The following is a 26,792-nucleotide window of genomic DNA, read 5'->3' as shown; positions in this document are numbered from 1 at the left end:
CTCTTCCTCAGCACTGCACTCCCTCGGCACTGCATTCCCTCAGCACTCCATTCTCTCGGCACTGCACTCCCTCAGCACTGCACTCCCCCAGCACAGCACTCCCCCAGCACAGCACTCCCTCAGCACTGCACTCCCCCAGCACAGCACTCCCTCAGCACTGCACTCCCCCAGCACAGCACTCCCTCAGCACTGCATTCCCTCGGCACTGCTCTCCTTCAGCACAGCACTCCCTCAGCACAGCACACCCTCAGCTCTGCACTCCCTCAGGACTGCATTCCCTCAGCACTTCACTCGCTCAGCACTGCACTCCCTCAGCACTGCACTCCCTCAGCACTGCACTCCCTCAGCACTGCACTCCCTCAGCACTGCACTCCCTCAGCACTGTACTCTCTCAGCACAGCACTCCCTCAGCACTGCACTCCCTCGGCACTGCATTCCCTCAGCACAGTACTCCCTCAGCACTGCACTCTTTCAGCACTGCACTCCCTCAGCACTGCATTCCCTCAGCACTGCACTCCCTCAGCACTGCACTCTCTCAGCACTGCACTCCCTCAGCACTGCACGCCCTCAGAACTGCACTCCCTCAGCACTGCACTCCCTCAGAACTGCACTCCCTCAGCACAGCTCTCCCTCAGCACTGCACTCCCTCTGCACTGCACTCCGTCAGCACTCCATTCCCTCAGAACTGCACTCCCTCAGCACTGCACTCCCTCAGAACTGCACTCCCTCAGCACAGCTCTCCCTCAGCACTGCACTCCCTCGGCACTGCATTTCCTCAGCACTCCATTCTCTCGGCACTGCACTCCCTCAGCACTGCACTCGCCCAGCACAGCACTCCCTCAGCACTGCACTCCCCCAGCACAGCACTCCCTCAGCACTGCATTCCCTCGGCACTGCTCTCCTTCAGCACAGCACTCCCTCAGCACTGCACACCCTCAGCACCGCACTCCCTCAGCACTGCATTCCCTCAGCACTTCACTCCCTCAGCACTGCACTCCCTCAGCACAGCACTGCACTCCCTCAGCACTGCACTCCCTCAGCACTGCACTCCCTCAGCACTGCACTCCCTCAGCACTGCATTCCCTCAGCACTGCACTCCCTCAGCACTGCACTCCCTCAGCACAGCACTCGCTCGGCACTGCACTCCCTCGGCACTGCATTCCCTCAGCACAGTACTCCCTCAGCACTGCACTCCCTCAGCACTGCACTCCCTCAGAACTGCACTCCCTCAGCACAGCTCTCCCTCAGCACTGCACTCCCTCGGCACTGCATTCCCTCAGAACTGCACTCCCTCAGCACAGCTCTCCCTCAGCACTGCACTCCCTCAGAACTGCACTCCCTCAGCACAGCACTCCCTCAGCACTGCACTCCCTCAGCACTGCACTCCCTCAGCACTGCACTCCCTCAGCACTGCACTCCCTCAGCACTGCATTCCCTCAGCACTGCACTCCCTCAGCACTGCACTCCCTCAGCACTGCACTCCCTCAGATCTGCACTCCCTCAGCACAGCTCTCCCTCAGCACTGCACTCCCTCAGCACTGCACTCCCTCAGCACTGCACTCTTTCAGCACTGCACTCCCTCAGCACTGCACTCCCTCAGCACTGCACTCCCTCAGCACTGCACTCTCTCAGCACTGCACTCCCTCAGCACTGCACGCCCACAGAACTGCACTCCCTCAGCACTGCACTCCCTCAGAACTGCACTCCTTCAGTACAGCTCTCCCTCAGCACTCCACTCCCTCTGCAGTGCACTCCCTCAGCACTCCATTCCCTCAGAACTGCACTCCCTCAGCACTGCACTCCCTCAGAACTGCACTCCCTCAGCTCAGCTCTTCCTCAGCACTGCACTCCCTCGGCACTGCATTCCCTCAGCACTCCATTCTCTCGGCACTGCACTCCCTCAGCACTACACTCCCCCAGCTCAGCACTCCCTCAGCACTGCACTCCCCCAGCACAGCACTCCCTCAGCACTGCATTCCCTCGGCACTGCTCTCCTTCAGCACAGCACTCCCTCAGCACTGCACACCCTCAGCTCTGCACTCCCTCAGGACTGCATTCCCTCAGCACTTCACTCCCTCAGCACTGCACTCCCTCAGCACTGGACTCCCTCAGCACTGCACTCCCTCAGCATTGCACTCCCTCAGCACTGCAGTCCCTCAGCACTGCACTCCCTCAGCACTGCACTCTCTCAGCACAGCACTCCCTCAGCACTGCACTCCCTCGGCACTGCATTCCCTCAGCACAGTACTCCCTCAGCACTGCACTCTTTCAGCACTGCACTCCCTCAGCACTGCATTCCCTCAGCACTGCACTCCCTCAGCACTGCACTCTCTCAGCACTGCACTCCCTCAGCACTGCACGCCCTCAGAACTGCACTCCCTCTGCACTGCACTCCCTCAGCACTCCATTCCCTCAGAACTGCACTCCCTCAGCACTGCACTCCCTCAGAACTGCACTCCCTCAGCACAGCTCTCCCTCAGCACTGCACTCCCTCGGCACTGCATTCCCTCAGCACTCCATTCTCTCGGCACTGCACTCCCTCAGCACTGCACTCGTCCAGCACAGCACTCCCTCAGCACTGCACTCCCCCAGCACAGCACTCCCTCAGCACTGCACTCCCCCAGCACAGCACTCCCTCAGCACTGCATTCCCTCGGCACTGCTCTCCTTCAGCACAGCACTCCCTCAGCACTGCACACACTCAGCACTGCACTCCCTCAGCACTGCATTCCCTCAGCACTTCACTCCCTCAGCACTGCACTCCCTCAGCACAGCACTGCACTCCCTCAGCACTGCACTCCCTCAGCACTGCACTCCCTCAGCACTGCACTCCCTCAGCACTGCATTCCCTCAGCACTGCACTCCCTCAGCACTGCACTCCCTCAGCACAGCACTCCCTCGGCACTGCACTCCCTCGGCACTGCATTCCCTTAGCACAGTACTCCCTCAGCACTGCACTCCCTCAGCACTGCACTCCCTCAGAACTGCACTCCCTCAGCACAGCTCTCCCTCAGCACTGCACTCCCTCGGCACTGCATTCCCTCAGAACTGCACTCCCTCAGCACAGCTCTCCCTCAGCACTGCACTCTCTGAGCACTGCACTCCCTCAGCACTGCTCTCCCTCAGCAGTGCATTCCCTCAGCACAGCTCTCCCTCAGCACTGCATTCCCTCAGAACTGCACTCCCCTCAGCACAGCTCTCCCTCAGCACTGCATTCCCTCAGCACTACACTCCCTCAGCACAGCACTCCCTCAGCACAGCTGTCCCTCAGAACGGCACTCCCTCAGCTCAGCTCTCCCTCAGCACTGCATTCCCTCAGCACACCGCTCCCTCAACACTTCACTCCCTCAGCAGTGCACTCCCTCAGAACTGCACTCCTTCAGCACATAACTCCCTCAGCCCAGCACTCCCTCAACACAGCACTCCCTGAGCACTGCACTCCCTCAGCACTGCAGTCCCTCAGCACTGCTCTCCCTCAGCAGTGCACTCCCTCAGCACTGCACTCCCTCAGCACTGCATTCCCTCAGCACTGCACTCCCTCAGCGCTCTATTCCCTCAGCACAGCACTCCCTCAGCACTGCACTCCCCCAGCACTGCATTCCCTTAGCACTGCACCTCCTCAGCACTGCATTCCCTCAGCACTGCATTCCCTCAGCACAGCTCTCCCTCAGCACAGCACTTCCTCAGCACTGCACTCCCCCAGCACTGCATTCCCTTAGCACTGCACCCCCTCAGCACTGCACTCCCTCAGCACTGCACTCCCTCAGCGCTCCATTCCCTCAGCACTGCACTCCCTCAGCACAGCATTCCCTCAGCCCTGCATTCCCTCAGCACAGCTCTCCCTCAGCACTGCACTCCCTCAGCACTGCATTCCCTCAGCCCTGCATTCCCTCAGCACAGCATTCCCTCAGAACTACACTCCCCCAGCACAGCTCTCCCTCAGCACTGCACTCCCTCAGCGCTCCATTCCCTCAGCCCTGCATTCCCTCAGCACAGCTCTCCCTCAGCACTGCACTCCCTCAGCACAGCTCTCCCTCAGCACTGCATTCCCTCAGCCCTGCATTCCCTCAGCACAGCATTCCCTCAGAACTACACTCCCTCAGCACTGCACTCCCTCAGCACTGCATTCCCTCAGCCCTGCATTCCCTCAGCACTACACTCCCTCAGCACAGCACTCCCTCAGAACTGCACTCCCTCAGCACAGCTCTCCCTCAGCACTGCACTCCCTCAGCACTGCATTCCCTCAGCACTGCACTCCCTCAGCACTTCACTCCCTCAGCACAGCATTCCCTCAGCACTGCACTCCCTCAGCACTGCACTCCCTCAGAACTGCACTCCCTCAGCACAGCTCTCCCTCAGCACTGCACTCCCTCAGCACTGCACTCCCTCAGCACTGCACTCTTTCAGCACTGCACTCCCTCAGCACTGCATTCCCTCAGCACTGCACTCCCTCAGCACTGCACTCTCTCAGCACTGCACTCCCTCAGCACTGCACGCCCTCAGAACTGCACTCCCTCAGCACTGCACTCCCTCAGAACTGCACTCCCTCAGCACAGCTCTCCCTCAGCACTGCACTCCCTCTGCACTGCATTCCCTCAGCACTCCATTCCCTCAGAACTGCACTCCCTCAGCACTGCACTCCCTCAGAACTGCACTCCCTCAGCACAGCTCTCCCTCAGCACTGAACTCCCTCGGCACTGCATTCCCTCAGCACTCCATTCTCTCGGCACTGCACTCCCTCAGCACTGCACTCCCCCAGCACAGCACTCCCTCAGCACTGCACTCCCCCAGCACAGCACTCCCTCAGCACTGCACTCCCCCAGCACAGCACTCCCTCAGCACTGCATTCCCTCGGCACTGCTCTCCTTCTGCACAGTACTCCCTCAGCACTGCACACCCTCAGCACTGCACTCCCTCAGCACTGCATTCCCTCAGCACTTCACTCCCTCAGCACTGCACTCCCTCAGCACAGCACTGCACTCCCTCAGCACTGCACTCCCTCAGCACTGCACTCCCTCAGCACTGCACTCCCTCAGCACTGCATTCCCTCAGCACTGCACTCCCTCAGCACTGCACTCTCTCAGCACAGCACTCCCTCAGCACTGCACTCCCTCAGCACTGCACTCCCTCGGCACTGCATTCCCTCAGCACAGTACTCCCTCAGCACTGCACTCCCTCAGCACTGCACTCCCTCAGAACTGCACTCCCTCAGCACAGCTCTCCCTCAGCACTGCACTCCCTCGGCACTGCATTCCCTCAGCACAGTACTCCCTCAGCACAGCTCTCCCTCAGCACTGCACTCCCTCGGCACTGCATTCCCTCAGCACAGTACTCCCTCAGCACAGCTCTCCCTCAACACTTCATTCCCTCAGCACAGCTCTCCCTCAACACTTCATTCCCTGAGCACAGCTCTCCCTCCACACTTCATTCCCTCAGCACAGCTCTCCCTCAGCACACCACTTCCTCAGCACTTCCTCAGCACTACACTGAGTGCCAGCCTGCTTTGTTGAGCTCGTGTCATGAAGTGGGACTCGAAGCCATGGTCTTCTGATCCAGATGAGTCACTGCTGATGTGGAGAATAATAAACAAGTTGATTCATTTCAACAAATGGGTGTGTACGTGCCACAAATCATTGAAGGTGGCAGGACTGGTGGACAGAGCAGTCAATAAAGTATAGTCTGGGCTTGATTAATCAGTACATAGAGTACACAAGCAAGGAGGTTATGCTGAACTTATACAAGACACTAGAATATTGTGTACAGTTCTGGGTGTCACACTGTAGGAAGGATGTGAATGCATTGGAGGGAGAGCAGAAGAGGTTCACAAGAATGGTTCCAGACTAAGCCAGCATAATTAATGACCCCACGCACCCCGGACATTCTCTCTTCCACCTTCTTCCGTTGGGAAAAAGATACAAAAGTCTGAGGTCACGCACCAACCGACTCAAGAACAGCTTCTTCCCTGCTGCTGTCAGACTTTTGAATGGACCTACCTTGCATTAAGCTGATCTTTCTCTACATCCTAGCTATGACTGTAACACTATATTCTGCACTCTCTCCTTTCCTTCTCTATGAACGGTATGCTTTGTCTGTATAGTGCGCAAGAAACAATACTTTTCATTGTATGCTAATACATGTTACAACAATAAATCAAATCAACTCAAATCAAATCAGGATGAGAAACCTCAGTTATGAGGATAGATTGGAGAGGCTGGAAGGAGGTTGTATTGAGATTTTCAAAATCATGAGTGGACAGGACACAGTGGGGAGGGAGAAACTGTTCCCCCACATAAAAAGATCAAGAACGGGAGGGCACAGATTTAAAATGATTTGTAAAAGAAGCAGATGTGATGTGAGAAAAAACTTTTTCACCCAGCGAGTGATTGGGGTCTGGGAATGCGCTGCCGGGAAGTGTGGTGGAGGCAGGTTTAATCGAGGCATTCAAGAGGACATCAGATGATTATTTGAATAGAAACAATGTGCAGGGGTACGGGGGAAAAGGCAGAGGAATGGCACTGAGTCATGATGCTTGTTTGGAGATCCAGTGCAGACATGATGGGCCGAATGGCCTCCTTCAGGCCTTTAACAATTCTGTGATTCTGTGAATTCTGTCTGATTTATAAAGGATATTCAAAAATGAGTTACACGTGACCAATCTGATGCTTGCAATGGATGAATCTGTACTAAACTGTACTAGGGACGGCACGGTAGCACAGTGGTTAGCACTACTGCTTCACAGCTCCAGGGACCTGGGTTCGATTCCCAGCTTGGGTCACTGTCTGTGTGGAGTTTGCACATTCTCCTCGTGTCTGCGTGGGTTTCCTCCGGGTGCTCCGGTTTCCTCCCACAGTCCAAAGATGTGCGGGGTTAGGTTAATTGCCAATTGCTAAATTGCCCCTTAGTGTCCCGGGATGCGTAGGTTAGAGGGATTAGCGGGCAAATATGTGGGGATATGGGGATAGGGCCTGGGTGGGATTGTGGTCGGTGCAGACTCGATGGGCCGAATGGCCTCTTTCTGCACTGTAGGGTTTCTATGATTTCTATGATAAACCCTCACTAATTGGAGAAGGTTAATGTCAGAGGTGTGAGTACAGTAGATTAAGCTATCTATTCCTTTCAGGAAGGTATCCTGCCAGCTAAGGGTCAGTTGAAGTATGTTTTCTTTGGGGAGTCTAGCAGTTGTCTGAAGGTTGATATATTGACAATGGTGAATTCTCATATCATAATCCCGATTTTATTCATCAGCTGGGTGACGTTTTCAAAGCAATTGCATGGATTTTAAGGACCCACCCCCAGTCCCACTCCTCCACCCTGCCAGCGGGCTGGCCGAGTGTGTTACATCCCATGGGTATCATGCCATTGCCTAACCTCCCATCCCAGCCCTGCTGCAGTATTAACAGAGGCTGGAAACGCCCACACCAAGAGTCCATCCCAAAAGCTCTCACTGCATGGGCTGCTGACAGACAGCGGGATGTGGTTTCCTCCTTAACAGGCCCCATGGGTCCATTAGACAATAACCCCAAGGGCTCTCTCTCCAAATCCCCTGCTGACTGTCAGATGCTGGCTCCCACCCAGCTCAACCCCCTTGTAGGAGCTGCCAGCCTGATCCCAGCGAGACCCCCCCAGACTTATCACCAGTCCCAGTCTTAATGCAGTACACCTTCTTTCTGCAAGTTCCCCTCCAAACCACTCACCATCCTGACTGGACCTCTCTCCCTAACAGCACTGTGGGTCTACCTCCATCACATGAACTGCAGCAGTTCAAGGAGGCACTAGACCACCATCTTCTCAAGGGCTATTAGGCATGGGCAATAAATGGTGATCTAGCCACTTCCCAAGAATGAATAAAAGTACCAGCAGTGGCCACCGTTCCTGGCACTACTGAAGACCTGCCGGCCTCTGATTGTAAGAAGTCTCACAACGCCAGGTTAAAGTCCAACAGGTTTATTTGGTAGCAAGTCCTGTTGGACTTTAACCTGGTGTTGTGAGATGTCTTACTGTGTTTACCCCAGTCCAACACCGGCATCTCCACATCATGGCCTCTGATTGGCCAGCAGCATCCCCGAGGTGGGCCTTCCTGTTGCCGAGGGACAGTTGTCCTGTCCCAAGCCACTTAATGGTCAGTTGGTCATTAAATGCTGGTGGGCCAAGCTCACCAACCTGATTTGATGCATTGAAGGTTGGGTCTCCACCAGAAAATGCAGCCCAAAGTAACAGAGAAGATGGCACATCAAAGGAAAAGGTACTTCTTTTTATCACAATGAATTTTTTGAAAACATTTTTAGCATTAGTCAGCCTTCGCTCACTTGGGAATGGTCTTGTCTCTTAGTCAGGAAGTTGTGGTTCAAGCCTCACTCTGGGACAAGAGCAGAACAAACTGTAGGACGGAACTGAGGGAGTGCTACAAAATCAGAGATGCCATCTTTCAGATGAGATGTTAAACTAAGGCCATGCCTCCTCTCTCAGGCGGATGTGGGGATCCCCTGGAACTACTGCGACAAATATTCTGGGGACCTCCAGGAGGTACCTCAAAGAAGTACCCCAGCAGTGTCTTCGCAAGATCCTCCATTCTGGTGGCAAGAAAGGTGGTCCAACAGCAACGATCTCTCCCAAGGCAACTAGCCCAAGATCGTGACGCTCGCTGATCACTCAGAACCAGCACTGTGGGTGGGCATGTTGTTTGTACACCCGACACCAAACCTCCAAAGCAATAGCCACGCTCAGAACTTGATCTTGGCAGGGGACCCCAAGGAGAATTGCTTTAGGGATGTCCTCAAAACATCTCTGAAACGATCAAACATCCCCTCATATGGCTAGCACCAAGATCGAGACGGCTCATCCAGGAAGGAACCAAACACATCAAGAGGCATTGTTGGGAATGTGCGGGGTGATATCGCTGTGTCCGAGAGAGCGCACAAACCTCCAAACACCTCACCAACCCAACCCTTCAACCACCTGAGTGGAAGCAAGTCATCCTCTATCCCAAAGGACTGCCAAAGAAGATTCTGAAGGAGGGCCGGAGAGTTAGCCATGGTGTCCTGGGCAATATTTCATTGAATCATATAATCCCTACAATTCCAGAAGGAGGCCATTCAGCCCAACAAGCCTGCCCTGACAACAATCTCACACAGGCCCTATCCCTGTAACCTCTAGTACCCCTGACACTGAGGGCCAATCCACCTAACCCGCACATTTTGTATTATTTATCTCTTACCTCACATCACAGATCATCTGCTCATTATCGCATTACCGTTTGTGGGAGTTTGCTCTCCGCAAATCAGAGCCACATTCCCTGCATTGCAACACCTCAGAAGTTCTTAAATGGCTATTCAGAGCTTTGGGTTATCTGATGGTCGTGAAGCGCACTATAAAAATACAAATCTTTCTTATGATTCTCCTCAGATTAAAAAATATGGAGCGTAGTTTACAATATTTTAAATCCTCCCTTTAGGGAAATATTGTGAAAAACTTCACTTCTATCTAAAGTTTATTTATTTATTGTCACAAGTAGGCTTGCGTTAACAGTGCAATGAAGTTACTGTGACAATCCCCGAGCCACTACACTCCGGAGCCTGTTCGGGTACACTGAGGGAGAATTTAGCAAGGCCAATATACCTAACCAGCACGTCTTTGGGAGGAAATCGGAGTACCCAGAGGGAACCCACACAGACACAAGGAGAACATCCAGACAGACAGTGACCCAAGCTGGGAATCGAACCCGGGTCCCTGGCGCTGTGAGGCAGCAGCGCTAACCCACTGTGCCATCGTGCCGTTCCTGTTGGCAGGTTTATGATCTTTTATGTTCACAGTGTACACTGTAATCTAAGATTTCTATCTTAATTCAGCGTATGTTTCAACGAGGAAACTTCTGCTGTTTTTGAAGCATTTTCATTTGTGAAGTTTCCTTTTGATAAAAAGTTAGTTGTGTGGGTTGGCCTTCTCGGTCACATGCTGCAGTTTATGGTGAAACTCTTCTCCAGTAGCCAATGCAGTGCTGTTTGAAGGGACTGATTCTGATCCAGGCCAGGCTATCTTCTCAGGAGCCTGTGCCCAGTTAAGCTGAACTGGGCACCTGAAGCAAACTGGGCCTTCTCCAGCTGCTTGCATTCACATAGCACATGTTCAAACAAAGTCAAGTACAGCACAAGAACGGGCCCTCCAAGCCTGTGCTGATCATGATGCCCTAACTAAACTAAAAAAAAACCTTCTGCCCTTACTCAGTCCATATCCCTCTATTCCTTCCCTATTCGTGTACCCATCCAGGTGCCTCTTAAGTGTTGCTAATGTGTCTGCTTCCACCTCCTCTGGCAGCGCATTCCAGGCACCCACCACTCTGCGTGAAAAACTTCCCCCGCACATCTCCCTTAAACTTTCCCCCTCTCACCTTGAACCTGTGTCCCCTTGTAATTGACACTTCTGCCCTGGGTAAAAGCCTCTGACTATCCATCCTGTCTATGCCTCTCATAATTTTGTAGACCTCTATCAGGTCTCCCTTCAGCCTCCATCTTTCCAGTGAAAACAATCCTAGTTTATTCAACCTCTCCTCTTAGCCAACACCCTCGAGACCAGGCAACATCCTGGTGAACCTTCTTTGCACTCTCTCCAAAGCTCCCACGTCTTCTTGTAGCGCGGTGGCCAGAACTGCAAACAATACTCCAAATGCGGCCTCACCAAGGTTTTTTATAGCTGCAACATGATTTGCCAACTCTTGCACTCAATGTTGTACTGGGATTGTGCAAGAGATGTGGAGTGATGTTCGTCAGTGGCACTGCAGGGGCTGCTGCACCTCCATCTTGTGTGAACCTTTAGGGGGAGTTGGAGGCAAGTTGGCACTTGATGTCCGAGGGACATTGGTCTTTGAAGTGCGCTGGGTTGTTGGCTGTAGTATGAGGATGAGAAATATGGGAAATGGGGGAACGAAAGAGATGGGGGAGTGGCAGCTAGAGAGGATGGGGAATATGGGAACAGAAGAGGGAACAGTCAGGGATGAGATTGGGGGCAGATTGACAATAGGAGAGGGAGAACAAGGTGAGAAACTTTCAGCTGGAATTGAGGGCAAGGATTGATAAACCATATCACTGGGTGAAGAGCTGGTAACTATGTCAGTACGGTTCCAAGGACATTTGAGTGGTTGGGAGGAACTATGACCTTTCTCTGGAATTGAGGGATGTTTCCCATGATTTTTAACATGGAACTATCTATGGATTTTACTCCAGCGCTGGAAGTGGTAGAAGCTGGAGGGGAAATCAGCCCAGCTGTCTATTGCCCTCTCTCAGGTAATCCTATCTCCCTCACTTTTGAATAGTAAAGTTTAATTTATTAATGTCACAAGTAGGCTTACATTAACATTGCAATGAAGTTACTGTAAAATCCCTTAGTTGCCACACTCCGGTGCCTGTCCGGGTACACTGAAGGAGAATTTAACATGGCCAATGCACCTAACCAGCACGGCTTTCGGGGAGGAAACCGGAGTACCCAGAGGAAACCCACGCAGACACGGGGAGAACGTACAGACTCTGCATAGACAGCGACCCAAGCCGGGAATCGAACCCAGGTCCCTGGCGCTGTGAGGCAGCAGTGCTAACCACTGTGCCACGGTGCTGCCACAATGCTGATGCTCTATCGTCCAACACATACATTCTCTCCTTCCCCCACCGACCGACCTCACACCAGAAAATTCCACTGATGAGGCATTGAATAGTTTGCCAAATTCACACCTAAAGCATCGTCATTCGGAGGAGCAGGGTGCTGGAGATTTGCTGCTACTCATTGAATTATAATGTGTGACGAGTAACCTTTGATGTGCACAAAATAATTTGGAGTCAGTGCGTGCCTTAATGAACAAGGAAGGTGCGTTCATAACACAACCAAGACAGGTTGAGTACCAACTAATAAATCCTTCCAGCATACACAATGGTGGGCGGTAAGAGTGGCAGAGACTCCCGGTCAACCATTTGATGGATAGAAAACTGGTGTCTCGACCATTACTATTCATAGCTGCAAGCCACAACAGGTATGTAAAAGTATCTGTTACAGCTACAGAAATAGGCATTAAGCTTGCACAACCTAGGCTTGGCATGTCAAGGGCAGCACGGTGGCACAGTGGTTGGCACTGCTGCCTCACAGCGCCAGGGACCCGGATTCAATTACGGCCTCGGGTGTCCGTCTGTGTGGAGTTTGCACATTCTCTCCGTGTCTGCGTGGGTTTCTTTCGGGTGCTCCGGTTTCGTCCCACAGTCCAAAGATGTGCGGGTTAGGTTGATTGGCCATGTTAAATTGCCCCTTAGTGTCCGGGGGATTAGCAGGGTAAATACGTAGGGTTACGGGAAAGGGCCTGGGTGGTCAGTGCAGGCTCAATGGGCCAAATAGCCTCCTTCTGCACGGTAGAGATTCTATGATTCTATGACCGCAGCAACTCAGATGCCTTCGAGGGCTGGTTAACTGGAGTTCATTTGATTGGTACCAACAGCACAAGGTTCAATCCCCATTCCAGCTGGGGTGGATCTGGGATCCTGCATTCTTTGCCCTATCTGTGGTGAAAACTTTAGCACTTTGGGTCAGACCTGCTTCCGGGCAGAGAACTGAAGAAGAAGTATGCCTTGGTCTAAACTAATGATCAATGTATTCCACATAGGAGCACAGAAGGAGGCCCTTTGAACCATCATACCCATGCCATCTCTTTGACAAGATCAAATTAGTCTCACTCCCCTACCCTTATCCTGAAGATAGAGTCATAGAGGTTTACAGCATCGAAACAGGCCCTTTGGCCCAACTTGTCCATGTCACCCAGTTTTTATCACCAAGCTAGTCCCAACTGTTCGTGTTTGGCCCATTTCCCTCTATACCCATCTTGCCCACGTAACTGTCAAAATGCTTTTAAAAGACAAATTTGTACCCGCCTCTACTACTACCTCTGGCAGCTTGTTCCAGACACTCACCACCCTCTGTGTGAAAAAATTGCCCCTCTGGACCCTTTTGCATCTCTCCCCTTTCACCTTAAACCTATGCCCTCTAGTTTTAGACTCATCTACCTCTGGGAAAAGACGTTGACTATCTACCTTATCCATGCCCCTCATTATTTTATAGACTTCAATAGGGTCACCCCTCAGCCTCCTTCGCTCCAGGGAGAAAAGTCCCAGTCTATCCAGCCTCTCCTTATAACTCAAACCATCAAGTCCAGGTAGCGTCCTAGTAAATCTTTTCTGCTCCCTTTCTAGTTTAATAATATCCTTTCTATAATAGGGCAACCTGTACACAATATTCCAAGTGTGGCCTTACCAATGTCTCGTACAACTTCAACAAGACGTCCCAACTCCTGTATTCAATGTTCTGACCAATGACACCAAGCAATGCCTTCTTCACCACCCTGTCCATCTGTGACTCCACTTTCAAGGAGCTATGAACCTGTACCCCTCGGTCTCTTTGTTCCATAACTCTCCCCTGTGCCCTTATTTGCCTTTCCAAGTATTTATCCCTTTAGAAAATTATAATTGAATCTGCTTTAATCACCCTTTCAGGCAATTTATTCCAGTTCACAACAGCGATGTTAATAATAAAAAGAAAAGCTTGCACTGACATGGCTCCATTCACAGCGTCAGGATTCCCAAACTCTTCGACAGCTAATGCAGCGATTACTGCATAGCAACATAGACACATAGCAAGATCCCACAAAGAGCACTGAGATGTCTGACTCGATAACCGACTAATGTTGCTGAACTTTCCAGCTCTCTGTGCCTTAGAATCTTTCACATCCACCTGAGAAGGAAGATGAGACCTTTGCACCTCCGACAATATAGCACTCCATCAGTACCGCACTTGAGTGTCAGATGTTGGGCTCAAGTCTCTGGAATGGAACTTGAACCCATGACCTTCTGATTCAAGCCAGAGGACTATCAGCTGAACCACAGCTAAAACCTAATGATGTAGTTGCAGCTTGTAATTCTGTTGTCAGGCAGACAGTACATCATTTACAGCTTCTTTTTCCATACAATCTTCAGCTTGGTGTGAATCTATCTCTAATGACGTCAGTGTATTTTTGATCTCAGTGTGCGGCAATTACCTTGTGAAGGGAATTGCTAGTTAAACACATGACACTGATTGTGCGGCACGCTGGCACAGTGGGTTAGCACTGCTGCCTCACTGCACCAGGGACCCGGGTTCGATTCCTGGCTTGGGTCACCGTCTGTGTGGAGTTTGCACATTCTTCCCGTGTCTGTGTGGGTTTCCTCCGGGTGCTCCGGTTTCCTCCCACACTCCAAAGATGTGCGGGCTAGGTTGATTGGCCGTGCTAAATTGCCCCTTAGTGCCAGGGGGACTGACAGGGGTAAATACGTGGGGTTCAGGGATAGGGCCTGGGTGGGATTGTTGTTGATGCCAGTTCAATGGGCCGAATGGCCTCCTTCAGCACTGTAGCAATTCTATGATCCCATTCTTTGATTGTCTGTAGATAGAGACAGCTGGAACACTTTGGGCTGGAGAGCTTCTTGTAGGTTAGTGGCACTGAGGAAGTGTCTTGCGATAAACCGGCTTGAACCAGGAACATTAGTCTGGATTGATTCCTGGACTTGCAGTATCTCACTGGCTGTCCTGTCTGGAGACAATACACATCTCTTTAACCTGTGCTTAATGCTCCCTCCACTCACATTGTCTGTATCTTTAAGACCTGGCTGGCTGTAGAGATTCGCATTCTAATCAGTATTCTATAACTTGATTTTGTGTCTCTGTGCCCTGTTTGAGAGCAGATTTCCACTCCATCTGACGAAGGAGCAGCGCTCCGAAAGCTAATGGCATTTGCTACCAAATAAACCTGTTGGACTTTAACCTGGTGTTGTTAAAACTCTTACTGTGTTGATTCCTCTACCACAGCTACTTATTTTGAGTAGCAAACGATGCACCATTTTATAACAGTACAGGTTGCCCAGTATCTTTGCTGGTGTCCATTTAACTTGAGGCATTTATTGGTGTGGATTGTGTGGGTACAGTGAATGTACACTGCATGGGCCAGACCCTGTAGAAAGCTCTGGTTAGGTGAGGGTAGATCATTGTGTCTAGACCTGAGGGTCTTTAGACAATGCAGAGCATATTTAGCAGAATGGCTCTGTGAGAGTTTTTAGCTATAAGGTTAGGCTGGAGAAGCTGGGCTTGTTCTCCTCGGAGTAAAGGAGGTTGTGGGGAGATTTGATAGAGGCATACAAGATTATGACAGGTTTAGATAAGGGAGACAAAGAAAAACTGCTCCCATTGGCCGACACAGTTTTAAGGTTATGGACCCGATATGTAGGGAAATGCGCGGCAGAATATTTTAACGCACTGAGTCGCAATGAGCTGGAACACGCTGCCTCCGGGGGTGGTGGAAGCAGAGACGATGAATGATTTCAAAAGGAAATTGGATGGACAAGTCAAGGGAGCTAAACGTGCAAGGCTTCGGGATAAAGCGGGAGAGTAGGACTGATTGAATTATTCTACAGACAGTTGGCATGGACTCAATGGACCAAATGGCCTCTGTCTCCGCTGTAATGACCATCTGACTAGATTTGAGGCCATTAAAATTAAGGAAAATAATGGAGATAATGCTTCATTCAGTTAACAGTAAAATATACCCACTATTATTTCTAACCAATCTCCTCTTAACAGGCTGACGTTCGTATTGCTAGAGCAGCATATGTCTTGAGTGGTTGATATCATCTAACGCCTGTACCAGCTGGAGAGTCAGCACACTGTATACCATTGAGAGATCAAATTCAGTTCAGATTCGGGTGATCTGTATTTAATTCACCATCTCATAAAAACGGGACATTAATCCCCCAAATAAAAGTCTCTGACATACTTGGAAGGGTCTTGAAGTAAAATGATGAAGGGATTAGCATATTTGCAGCTTCTTACAGATAAATACCAATGACATAATTGAATAAGGCATGCATAATGACATGTTGTGTAATGAATGGTGGCTGTATTGTGTACTTCAATGTATTGCATTGACCTTGTAACCTCAAAATGCAGATACTAATTTGGGCAATCATTAACAGCAGCCTCATTTTCTTTCTGTTGCGATCGTGTAACAGGAGCACCATTGCTGAGAAGTCCAGAGGATGTTCCATTGATGAAGGGCAGACGGCATTGATACTGTGTTGACAGGGAGCGGCAGAGTCACAGAGCTTCCACTGTAAGTTGCAATGTTCATTGATTGTGATTATTATCTCACATGGACAGTGAGAGATTAGGCCTTTGCCACATTGAGCTAATCCCAGTAACGGAGACTGACAGTGAAATCTGAACTGCAAAAGCTGATTAACATGAATGAGAAAGGATGAAGGTACAAATCCCAGTGAGCCTTGATGCAAGGCTCCTGTTACAAACGCAGCTTTTCCAAGATGCCAATGCACAAGTTACGTTCTGTATAGAACTGCGTAGAATTGAGAGCGTGGAAATAAGTCATTCCGTCCCAACTCTGCTGGTGTTTACACTCCACACGTCTCTCACCCCACTTCATCTCACCCTATCAGCATGTACTTTAATCAGTTGGTTAATTTTGTTATTGAGACAATGGAAAGGTTCATTCTGCAGAGTCTTTAGAGGCAGAATGATCCAGCGAGGCTGGACAGTGGCGCAGGCTGGAGAGAACTCAATATGTGGAGATGCCGGCGTTGGACTGGGGTAAACACAGTAAGAAGTTTAACAACACCAGGTTAAAGTCCAACAGGTTTATTTGGTAGCAAAAGCCACAAGCTTTTGGAGCATTAAGCCCCTTCTTCAGGTGAGTGGCCTGAAGAAGGGGCTTAAGGCTCCGAAAGCTTGTGTGGCTTTTGCTACCAAATAAACCTGTTGGACTTTAACCTGGTGTTGTTAAACCTCTTACTGTCAGAACTCAATACCCAGCCACACCATATCCAGTTACCGTCTTTTGCCAAAGATCAGGACCGGACTTTTACCGGCACACCAGCCCCAGAATCAGGGCAGGCGAGGCTTGCAGAACAGCATTCTCAGTTGGCCTCGGGCAAGATCTTACTAACCTCGGGCGGGTGAGGGGGTAACATTCCGGCACAAGTGTAGGATCAAGCCCGAGATCAGGTACACTGCCTGTTCTTTAAGTTCAAGTACCAGTGTCACAAACTAACACTGCAATGAAGTTACTGTGAAAATCCCCTCATCGCCACACTCCAGTGCCTGTTCGGGTACACTGAGGAAGAATGTAGCATGGCCAATGCACCTAACCAACATGCCTTTAGGACTGTGGGAGAAAGCCGCAGCACCCGGAGGAAACCCACGCGGACATGGGGAGAACGTGCAGACTCCGCACAGACAGTGACCCAAGCCGGCAATCGAACCCGGGTCCCTGGCGCTGTGAAGCAACGGTGCTAACCACTGTGCCACCGTGCCGCCCCGTGGTGCCAGCTTGTCAGCTTGGATCTATTATGTATCTCATGTAGGGACCGTGGATTAGATTCAATTTGAGTTGGGTTTTTGGACTGAGCAAGGAGATGGATTAAGACTTTAGCCGGTCCACTCTGCATATTGGCTTTGTAACTCTGAAAAAGGAATAAAATTTAAAAGAAATAATGATTGTTCCGCATTGTTATCTTTCATTTTGAACGTTCATCGACAAAATCAATGCATTTATTAAAATGTATGGATTTAAGTAGAACATTGGAAATTAATTTTGGCCATTCCAAACCAAATTGATTCTGGGAGCTATGTAATCGAGTGAGTTGTGAAATAAATAATTAATGTTAATTAAAATGATGAAATAATTCATATCAATTCAAGTCAGAGCTACTTTTTAAGGGATCGACCCATAAAATAAGAGGTAGGTGCAGATATTTGGCACTTTGTGCTTCTACATGAACACATCACTGGTCAAAAGTTTAACTTTCATTATAGTTATTAATTTAGTGACTATTTAATAGGTTTGTATTCAAATGCACACTTCCATCTATAAAACCATACTTCCTTTTGTCAGCTATCAATTCTTACTTACATAAAGGGTGAAATTTTCCCATCCTGACCGCTGCAGGAATCGTAGAGGGCAGGACAGAAAATTTGGCAGACCTTGCAAAGGCCCGTCAACCTTTGATGGGAATTTCCAGCCTTGGGGCGAGTGCGGCCGGAAAAACCAGCCCAGAATGTCTTATTTGCACATTTATATGTTACAAAACTTTACACCGGCACGGTGGTTAGCACTGTTGCCTCACAGCGCCAGGGACCCGGGTTCGATTCCCGGCCTCAGGTCACTGTCTGCGTGGAGTTTTCACATTCTCCCCGTGTCTGCGTGGGTCTCCTCCGGGTGCTCCGGTTTTGTCCCACAGTCCAAAGATGTGCGAGTTAGGCGGATTGGCCGTGCTAAATTCCCCCTTAGCGTCAGGGGGAACGAGCTAAGGTGAATGCATAGGGTTAAGAGGATAGGGCCTGAATGTGGTCGGTGCAGACTCAATAGGCCGAATAGTCTCTTTCTGCACTGTTGGATTCTATGATTCTATCTTGCAGTTACACCCTCCAACCAGTGGTGGTACTGTAGCACCTCAGATTTGCACCTCCCAGCTCCACAGAACCACTTCAAGAGGTACAGCAAATAATAAGGGAAAAAAATGGAATATTGGCATTTATAGCTGAAGGAATGGAATATAAAAGTAAGGAAATGTTGCTGCAACTAAAGAAGACATTGATGAGACCGCACCTGAAGTACTGTGTACAGTTTTGGTCCCCTTATCTGAGAAGGGATGCAGTGGCATGAGAGGCAGTTCAGAGGAGGTTCACTAGATTGATTCCAGAGATGAGGGGTCTGTCGTATGAAGAAAGATTGAGCTGTTTAGGCCGATACTCTCTGGAATTTAGAAGAATGAGAGGAGATCTAATTGAGGTATACAAGATGATAAAAGGTATTGACAAGTAGACATAGGGTGGATGCTTCCTTTTGTGGGGCAATTTAGAACAAGAGATCATAACTTTAGAACAAGGGGTAGCAGATTTAAAACAGAGATGAGGAGAACTTACCTCTTTCAAAGGGTGGTGAATCTGTGGAATTAACTACCCAAAGAATGGTGGATGCAGGGACATTGAGTACACTTAAGGAGGAAATTGAATTTAGTGTAAGGGGGACTTGCTGAGGAGCGTAACGGGTAAGACAGACGAACTTGGGGCCTTAATGCTTACGCGGAATTTGGATGTGGTTGCAGTGACGGAGACATGGTTAAAAGAAGGACAGGACTGGCAACTGAATATTCCGGGGTATAAGTGTTTTAGGCGAGACAGAGGAGGGGCTAAAAAAGGCGGGGGAGTAGCGGTATTAGTTAGGGAGCATATTACAGCGGTGCAGAGGGTGGACAATTTAGAAGGGTCATGCAATGAGTCGCTGTGGGTGGAGCTCAGAAACAGGAAAGGTGCAATCACTATGCTGGGGGTATACGACAGGCCACCCAACAGCCCACGGGAAGTGGAGGAACGGATATGAAAGGAGATTCTGGATATGTGCAGAAAAAATAGGGTTGTTGTAGTGGGAGACTTCAATTTCTCCTGGTATAGACTGGAAAGTGCTGAGGGCTGGGGGTCTGGATGGGGAGGAATTTGTAAAATGCGTACTGGAAGGTTCTTTGGAACAGTATGTAGATAGCCCGACTAGAGAAGGGGCTATACTGGATCTATTTCTGGGAAATGAGCCCGGTCAGGTCGTCAAAGTTTCGGTAGGGGAACATGTGGCAAATAGTGACCACAACTCTGTTAACTTTAGGATAGTAATGGACAAGGACGAGTGTTGTCCTAAGGGTAGGGTGCTAAATTGGGGGAAGGCTAATTATAGCCGGATTAGGCAGGAATTGGTGGCCGTTGATTGGGAGAGGCTGTTCGGGGGTAAGTCCACGTCTGGCATGTGGGAGTTTTTTAAGGAACAGTTGATAAGGCTGCAGGACAGGCATGTGCCTGTAAAAAGGAAGGATAGGAAAGGTAGGATTCAAGAGCCGTGGATAACCAGGGAAATTGAGGATCTGATCAAAAAGAAAAGAGAGGCGTACGTTAGGTCCAGGCAACTGAAAACAGATGGAGCTCTGGAGGAATACAGAGAGAGTAGGAAAGAACTCAAACGGGGAGTTAGAAGGGCAAAAAGAGGTCACGAAATGTTCTTGGCAGACAGGATTAAGGAGAATCCTAAGGCATTTTATTCATATTTTCGGAAGAAAAGAGTTGTCAGGGAAAAAGTCGGACCTCACAGGGACAAAGGAGGGGAATTATGCTTAGAACCCAAGGGAATAGGGGAGATCCTAAATGAAAACTTTGCATCGGTATTCATAAAGGAGAGGGACTTGTTAACTGGGAGTGTCTCAGAGGGAGGTGTTGACCTGTTAGAGAGAATCTCCATTACAAGGGAGGAAGTGTTAGGTTTTTTAGGTAACATTAAAACTGACAAATCCCCAGGGCCTGATGGCATCTATCCTAGACTGCTCAGGGAGACAAGAGATGTAATTGCTGGGCCTCTGAGGGAAATCTTTGTCTCTTCATTGGACACATGTGAGGTCCCTGAGGATTGGAGGATAGCGAATGTGGTACCGTTATTTAAGAAGGGTAGCAGGGATAACCCGGATAATTATAGGCCAGTGAGCTTGACGTCCGTGGTAGGGAAGTTGTTGGAGAGGATTCTTAGAGACAGGATGTATGCTCATTTAGAACGGAACAATCTCATTAGTGACAGACAGCATGGTTTTGTAAGAGAGAGGTCGTGCCTTACAAATTTGGTGGAGTTTTTTGAGGAAGTGACAAAAACGGTTGACGAAGGAAGAACATAGAACATAGAACATAGAACACTACAGCGCAGAACAGGCCCTTCGGCCCACAATGCTGCACCGACCAGTTACAAAAAAAAAAAAAAAAACACTGTTACCCTCCAACCTAAACCAATTTCTTTTCGTCCATGAATCTATCTACGGCTCTCTTAAACGCCCCCAAACTAGGCGCATTTACAACTGATGCTGGCAGGGCATTCCAATCCCTCACCACTCTCTGGGTAAAGAACCTACCCCTGACATCAGTCCTATAACTACCCCCCCTCAATTTAAAGCCATGCCCCCTCGTGCTGGATTTCTCCATCAGAGGAAAAAGGCTATCACTATCCACCCTATCTAAACCTCTAATCATCTTATATGTTTCAATAAGATCCCCTCTTAGCCGCCGCCTTTCCAGCGAAAACAATCCCAAATCCCTCAGCCTCTCCTCATAGGATCTCCCCTCCATACCAGGCAACATCCTGGTAAACCTCCTCTGCACCCTCTCCAAAGCCTCCACATCCTTCCTGTAATGTGGGGACCAGAACTGCACACAGTACTCCAAGTGCGGCCGCACCAGAGTTGTGTACAGTTGCAACATAAAAAGGGCCGTGGATGTCGTCTATATGGATTTCAGTAAGGCATTTGACGAAGTCCCTCATGGCAGGTTGGTTAAGAAGGTTAAGGCTCATGGGATACAAGGAGGGGTGGCTAGATGGGTAGAGAAGTGGCTTGGCCACAGGAGACAGAGGGTAACAGTCGAAGGGTCTTTTTCCAGCTGGAGGCCTGTGACCAGTGGTGTTCCGCAGGGCTCTGTACTGGGACCTCTGCTATTTGTGATATATATAAATGATTTGGAAGAAGGTGTAACTGGTGTTATCAGCAAGTTTGTGGATGACACGAAGATGGCTGGACTTGCGGATAGCGATGAACATTGTCGGACAATACAGCAGGATGTAGATAGGCTGGAAAATTGGGCGGAGAAATGGCAGATGGAATTTAATCCAGATAAATGCGAAGTGATGCATTTTGGAAGAACTAATGTAGGGGGGAGTTATACAATAAATGGCAGAGCCATCAAGAGTATAGAAACACAGAGGGACCTAGGTGTGAAAGTCCACAAATCCTTGAAGGTGGCAGCACAGGTGGAGAAGGTGGTGAAGAAGGCATATGGTATGCTTGCCTTTATAGGACAGGGTATAGAGTATAAAAGCTGGAGTCTGATGTTGCAGCTGTATAGAACGCTGGTTAGGCCACATTTGGAGTACTGCGTCCAGTTCTGGTCGCCGCACTACCAGAAGGATGTGGAGGCTTTAGAGAGAGTGCAGAGAAGGTTTACCAGGATGTTGCCTGGTATGGAGGGTCTTAGCTATGAGGAGAGATTGGGTAAACTGGGCTTGTTCTCCCTGGAAAGACGGAGAATGAGGGGAGACCTAATAGAGGTGTACAAAATTATGAAGGGCATAGATAGGGTGAACAGTGGGAAGCTTTTTCCCAGGTCGGAGGTGACGATCACGAGGGGTCACGGGCTCAAGGTGAGAGGGGCGAGGTGTAACTCAGATATCAGAAGGACGTTTTTTTACACAGAGAGTGGTGGGGGTCTGGAATGCGCTGCCAAGAAGGATGGTGGAGGCAGACACGCTGGCATCGTTTAAGACTTACCTGGATAGTCACATGAGCAGTCTGGGAATGGAGGGATACAAACGAATGGTCTAGTTGGACCAATGAGCAGCACAGGCTTGGAGGGCTGAAGGGCCTGTTTCCTGTGCTGTACTGTTCTTTGTTCTTTGCTGGGTAAATACATGGAGTTACGAGGATAGGGCCAGGGTGGGATTGTTGGCGGTGCAGACTCGATGGGTCGAATGGCCTCCTTCTGCACTGTAGGGATTCTATAGATTCTATGAAGTAGACAGATTTTTAATTGGCAATGAGTTGAAGGATTATAGAGGATGGGCAGGAAAGGAATTGAGGCCGAGATGAGATCAGCCATAATTGTATTAGAAATCAGAAGCTGGAGTAGGCCATTTGGCCCTTTGAGCCTGCTACATTTTGATCATGGCTGATCATCGGATTCAATGTCCTGATTCTCCCCTTCCTCCCATATCCCTTGATCCCTTTAGCCCCAAGAGCTATATCTCATTTCTGCTTCAAATCCGGCAACAATGGCGGGGCAGCCTCGAGGGGCTGAATTTCCTACTCCTGCTCCTAGTTCTTATTTTCTTGTGTTCTTTTCTTGTCCATACCGGCCCTGCTGCTAGCGAGAATGGGGAATTTGGCACTCAGCTAAAACTCCATTCACTGCAGTGGGACTGGAGAATAGGATTTGTGGATGATGTGATGTGAGAGCATAGCTGAAAATAATGAGGGACTGGAAACTAGTACCGCCCACAGTCTGATAGGGCGGCACGGTGGCACAGTGGTTAGTACAGTGCCAGGGACCTGGGTTTGATTCCCGGCCTTGGTCACAGTCTATGCAGAGTCTGCGCATTCTCCCCGTGTCTGCGTGGGTTTCCTCCGGGTGCTCCGGTTTCCTCCCAAAGTCCAAAAGACGTGCTGGTTAGGTGCATTGGCCATGCTAAATTCTCCCTCAGTGTAACCGATTTTACTTTGCTCAGGTGGACTTGCGCCAGACTTGGAAGCGTGAGAAATCGCACAAGTAAGGCTCGGGGATGATTCGGGGATTTTCATTAACTTCATTGCAGTGTTAATGTAAGCCTACTTGCGACTAATAAATAAACTTTTTCACATGACAGCAGAATGTGGCCTGAATTTTTTTTGCTCATTGGGTGCGTGCACTCGGTCAGTCCAGAAGCAGACATGAAATGTGCTTCCAGTCGAAATCGGCGTGGAATGCAATTTCACACTGGCTGGGTAAATAACGGGCAGCCAGCGTGGGACGTGCACTGGGAAAGGCTCAGCACTGCCGGGGGAGGGCGTGAAGAGGGCGTGCGCTCAGGGAAGGGTAGTTGTGGGCTGGTACCTCTAACGGGCTCCCTCTAGGGGGCAGCTGCTGTGGAGGTGTCTCATGAAGCTGCAGATCTTTCAGAAATAAACCCCGATGGAAAGCAGTGTCTGGGAGAGCACATCCAAGCACAAACCTCAATCCACAGGCACATTTTAAAATTTTATTTCACCTGTCCTGGGTGGAGGTGCAGTTAAAAAGTAAAGGCCATCCGACCAATCGGCAGCCATAAACATGGACAGGCTTCCCATCGTTCAGTTGCCCCCTTTTCGTCCAAATTGCCAACTTGATTGTCGGCAGGGGCACTTCTGATACTCACACGCGCCCGGTGACCAAAATTTTGCGCAGTAGCACCTGGGTGCTCCGGTTTCCTCCCACAGTCTGAAAGACGTGCTGGTTAGGCGCATTGGCCATGCTAAATTCTCCCTCAGTGTACCCGAACAGGTGCCGGAGTGTGGCAACTAGGGGATTTTCACAGTAACTTCATTGCAGTGTTAATGTAAGCCTTACTTGTGACTAATAAATAAACTTTAAATAAACTTTGACTTTAAACTTTAAGGGCCTGGCGCCTTGTGCCATTTCTCACGCTTCCAAGTCTGGCGCAAGTCCACCTGAGCAAAGTAAAATCCTGACCTGCGTGCAGAGGTTGTCGTGATGATAGTAGGGCCACACCTTGGAGATAAATATATAAACTTCTGTGTTAAAAACAAACAGTTTACCTTCAACCACGTGAGCCTCCAGAACTCTTAGTGAGACACCAAACAACCTTACAACAGAAACAGTTCAAACTCTTAAGTTTCAGAGCAAAGATGACACCAGAGCTTTACATCATCGAGAGCCAGAGATGTAATTATAGTCTGTACTGTTTACGGGAATTTTAAGTGCTGAAGGGCATAAGGATGGGATCTTCACAAAAACCTCCTCGCTCTGCTGTTTCTCTGCTGGGTCTGGATAGGTCTTTTCAGGTTGTAGCTGGAGGGCTGTTTTGACTGAAACCATGGTTGCACATGATGTTTTTAAGGGCGGAACTCACCGTCTACAGTCTCATTTGGACGGTAGGATGAGTGGAGGTGTCTCACAAAGCTGCAGAGCTATAAGAAATAAATCCCGATGGAAAAATGCTGCAGACAGTGACTGGGGCAGCACATCCAAGCACGGGATGGCCAGAATTTGTTGTTCTCCCCACTTGCCCTTGAGAAGTTGGCGATGAGCTGCCTTCTTGGGCCGCTGCAGTCCAAGTGGTGTAGGTACACCCACAGTGCTGTTAGGGAGGGATTTTGATGCAGTGACAATGAAGGAATGGTGATGATATATTCCCAAGTCAAGATGGTGTGTGGCTTGGAGGGGAACTTGTGAATAGTGATATCCCCAGGCATCTGGTTGCCCTTCTCCTTCTTGGGGGGTAGAGGTTGCGGTTTTGGAACGTACTGTTGAAGGAGACCTGACAAGTTGTTGTAGATGGGGATGGAGAAAGGTACACCAGAGTTAGAAAGAAAAAGCATTTTCACATGTTTTAAATGGATATTGGATAGCCTTCCACCTCTCCCTAACAATCCCTACTCCCAGCTCATCTTTCCTGTCTTCCCATCATTCAATGGGCACACCAGAGTTTGAAAGTCGGGGGAATGACAGAGTGGGTGTTCTGAACACTGTTTGAACCCGTACTTCCATGTAGTGATAATCTTTCATTCACTATGGTCAGTGGTGTCAGCACGCAATGATTGAGTGGGGATGGTCAAGGAATTGGGATGGAGATCTCCTCACTGGGTTTTCAGTGAGTTAAAATGGGAGGCCCATCTCTCAAAAGCTCCTTGCCCATTGTGTATCACTTTCCAGTTCATGTTTTAATTTTCATTCATGGGATATGGGTTTAATTGGGATGGCCAAAATTTGTTGTTCTTCCCAATTGCCCTTGAGAAATTGGCAATGAGCTGCCTTTTTGAACTGCTTCAGTCCAAATGGTGTGGGTACACCCACAGTGCTGTTAGGGAGGGATTTTGACCCAGTGACAGTGAAGGAACGGTGATGATGTATTCCCAAGTCAAGATGGTGTGTGGCTTGGAGGGGAACTTGTGCACCATGGTGTTCCCAGGCATCTGGTTGCTCTTGTTCTTCTAGGGGGTAGAGGTTTCAGGGTTTGGAATGTACTGTTGAAAGAGACCTGACAAGTTGCTGTAGTTGGTACATAGTGTTGGCACTGAATGGAATTAATGTTTGAGGTACCAATCAATGGGGTGCCAATCAAAAGGGCTGCTTTGTTCTGGATGGTGTCAAGCTTCTTGAGTGTTGTTGGAGTCGCGCTCATCCAGGCAAGTGGAGGGTATTCCCTCATACTTTTGACATATGACTTGTAGATGGAGGACTGGCTTTGTTAGAATGTAATCAATGATAACATTGGATCTGTTGTAGTGTGTGACCAATGGTAACATGCTGTAAGGGTCAGCTGACCCAGTAAACTGTAACCAATGACAAAATGATGTGGTGGTCAGCTGACTCAGTCTAAATAAGAAGCTGTTGGGGTTTGTGGGAACTTGGTACAGTCCAGGTTGAGGCCTCAAGTGTTGCAGTAATGAAATTTCTTTATTAAACCTTTTTCTTTGATTTATAAGTTGGAGTAAGTTTTGATTCATCTAGTTGCCAACAACTGAAGAGTTCCTTTTGCCGGATCACAGGCTTTGGGGATTCAAAGGTGAGTGAGTCACCACAAAATTCCCACCATCTGACCTGCTCTTGTAGTCGTTATATTTATCATATCATAGAATCCCTACAGTGCAGAAAGAGTCCAGTTGGCCCATTGGGCCTGCAGTGACAACGATCCCACCTAGGCCCTATCCCTATAACCCCATGTATTTCCTGATCCAGTTAAGTTTCTGGTCAAGGGTAACCGCCAGTGGTGGTAATGCCATTGAATACCAAGGGAAGACCGTTAGATTCTCTCTCGGCAGAGGTAATAATTGCCTGGTGCTTGAGTGACATGAAGGTTACCCAAGACTGAATATTGTCCAAGTTTTGTCATGTGCAATCATGGATTACTGAGGAGTTGTGAATGGGACTGTACATGAATCCAGTCAGTCATTCAGATCACTG

At 49.5% G+C, this 26,792-nt stretch overlaps 1 protein-coding gene across 2 annotated transcripts in view; it reads left to right on the top strand.

Annotated features, from left to right (window-relative positions):
• The first annotated feature begins 16,049 nt into the window (after positions 1 to 16,049).
• sema4ba (sema domain, immunoglobulin domain (Ig), transmembrane domain (TM) and short cytoplasmic domain, (semaphorin) 4Ba) overlaps positions 16,050 to 26,792 on the top strand; it is a 401,715-nt gene continuing 390,972 nt past the window's right edge. Inside the window, exon 1 of one of the 2 annotated variants that reach the window (XM_078241521.1) lies at positions 16,050 to 16,161. The gene's annotated coding sequence lies outside the window, so the exon portion shown is untranslated. The remainder of the gene's footprint in view (positions 16,162 to 26,792) is intronic. The other variant, XM_078241528.1, reaches the window with a different exon arrangement.

The sequence above is a fragment of the Mustelus asterias genome, chromosome 24, assembly GCF_964213995.1.
Source record: "Mustelus asterias chromosome 24, sMusAst1.hap1.1, whole genome shotgun sequence".
Taxonomy (NCBI): domain Eukaryota; kingdom Metazoa; phylum Chordata; class Chondrichthyes; order Carcharhiniformes; family Triakidae; genus Mustelus; species Mustelus asterias.
The sequence above is the reverse complement of the archived record's forward strand: the minus strand, read 5'-3'. Positions and strand labels throughout refer to the sequence as shown.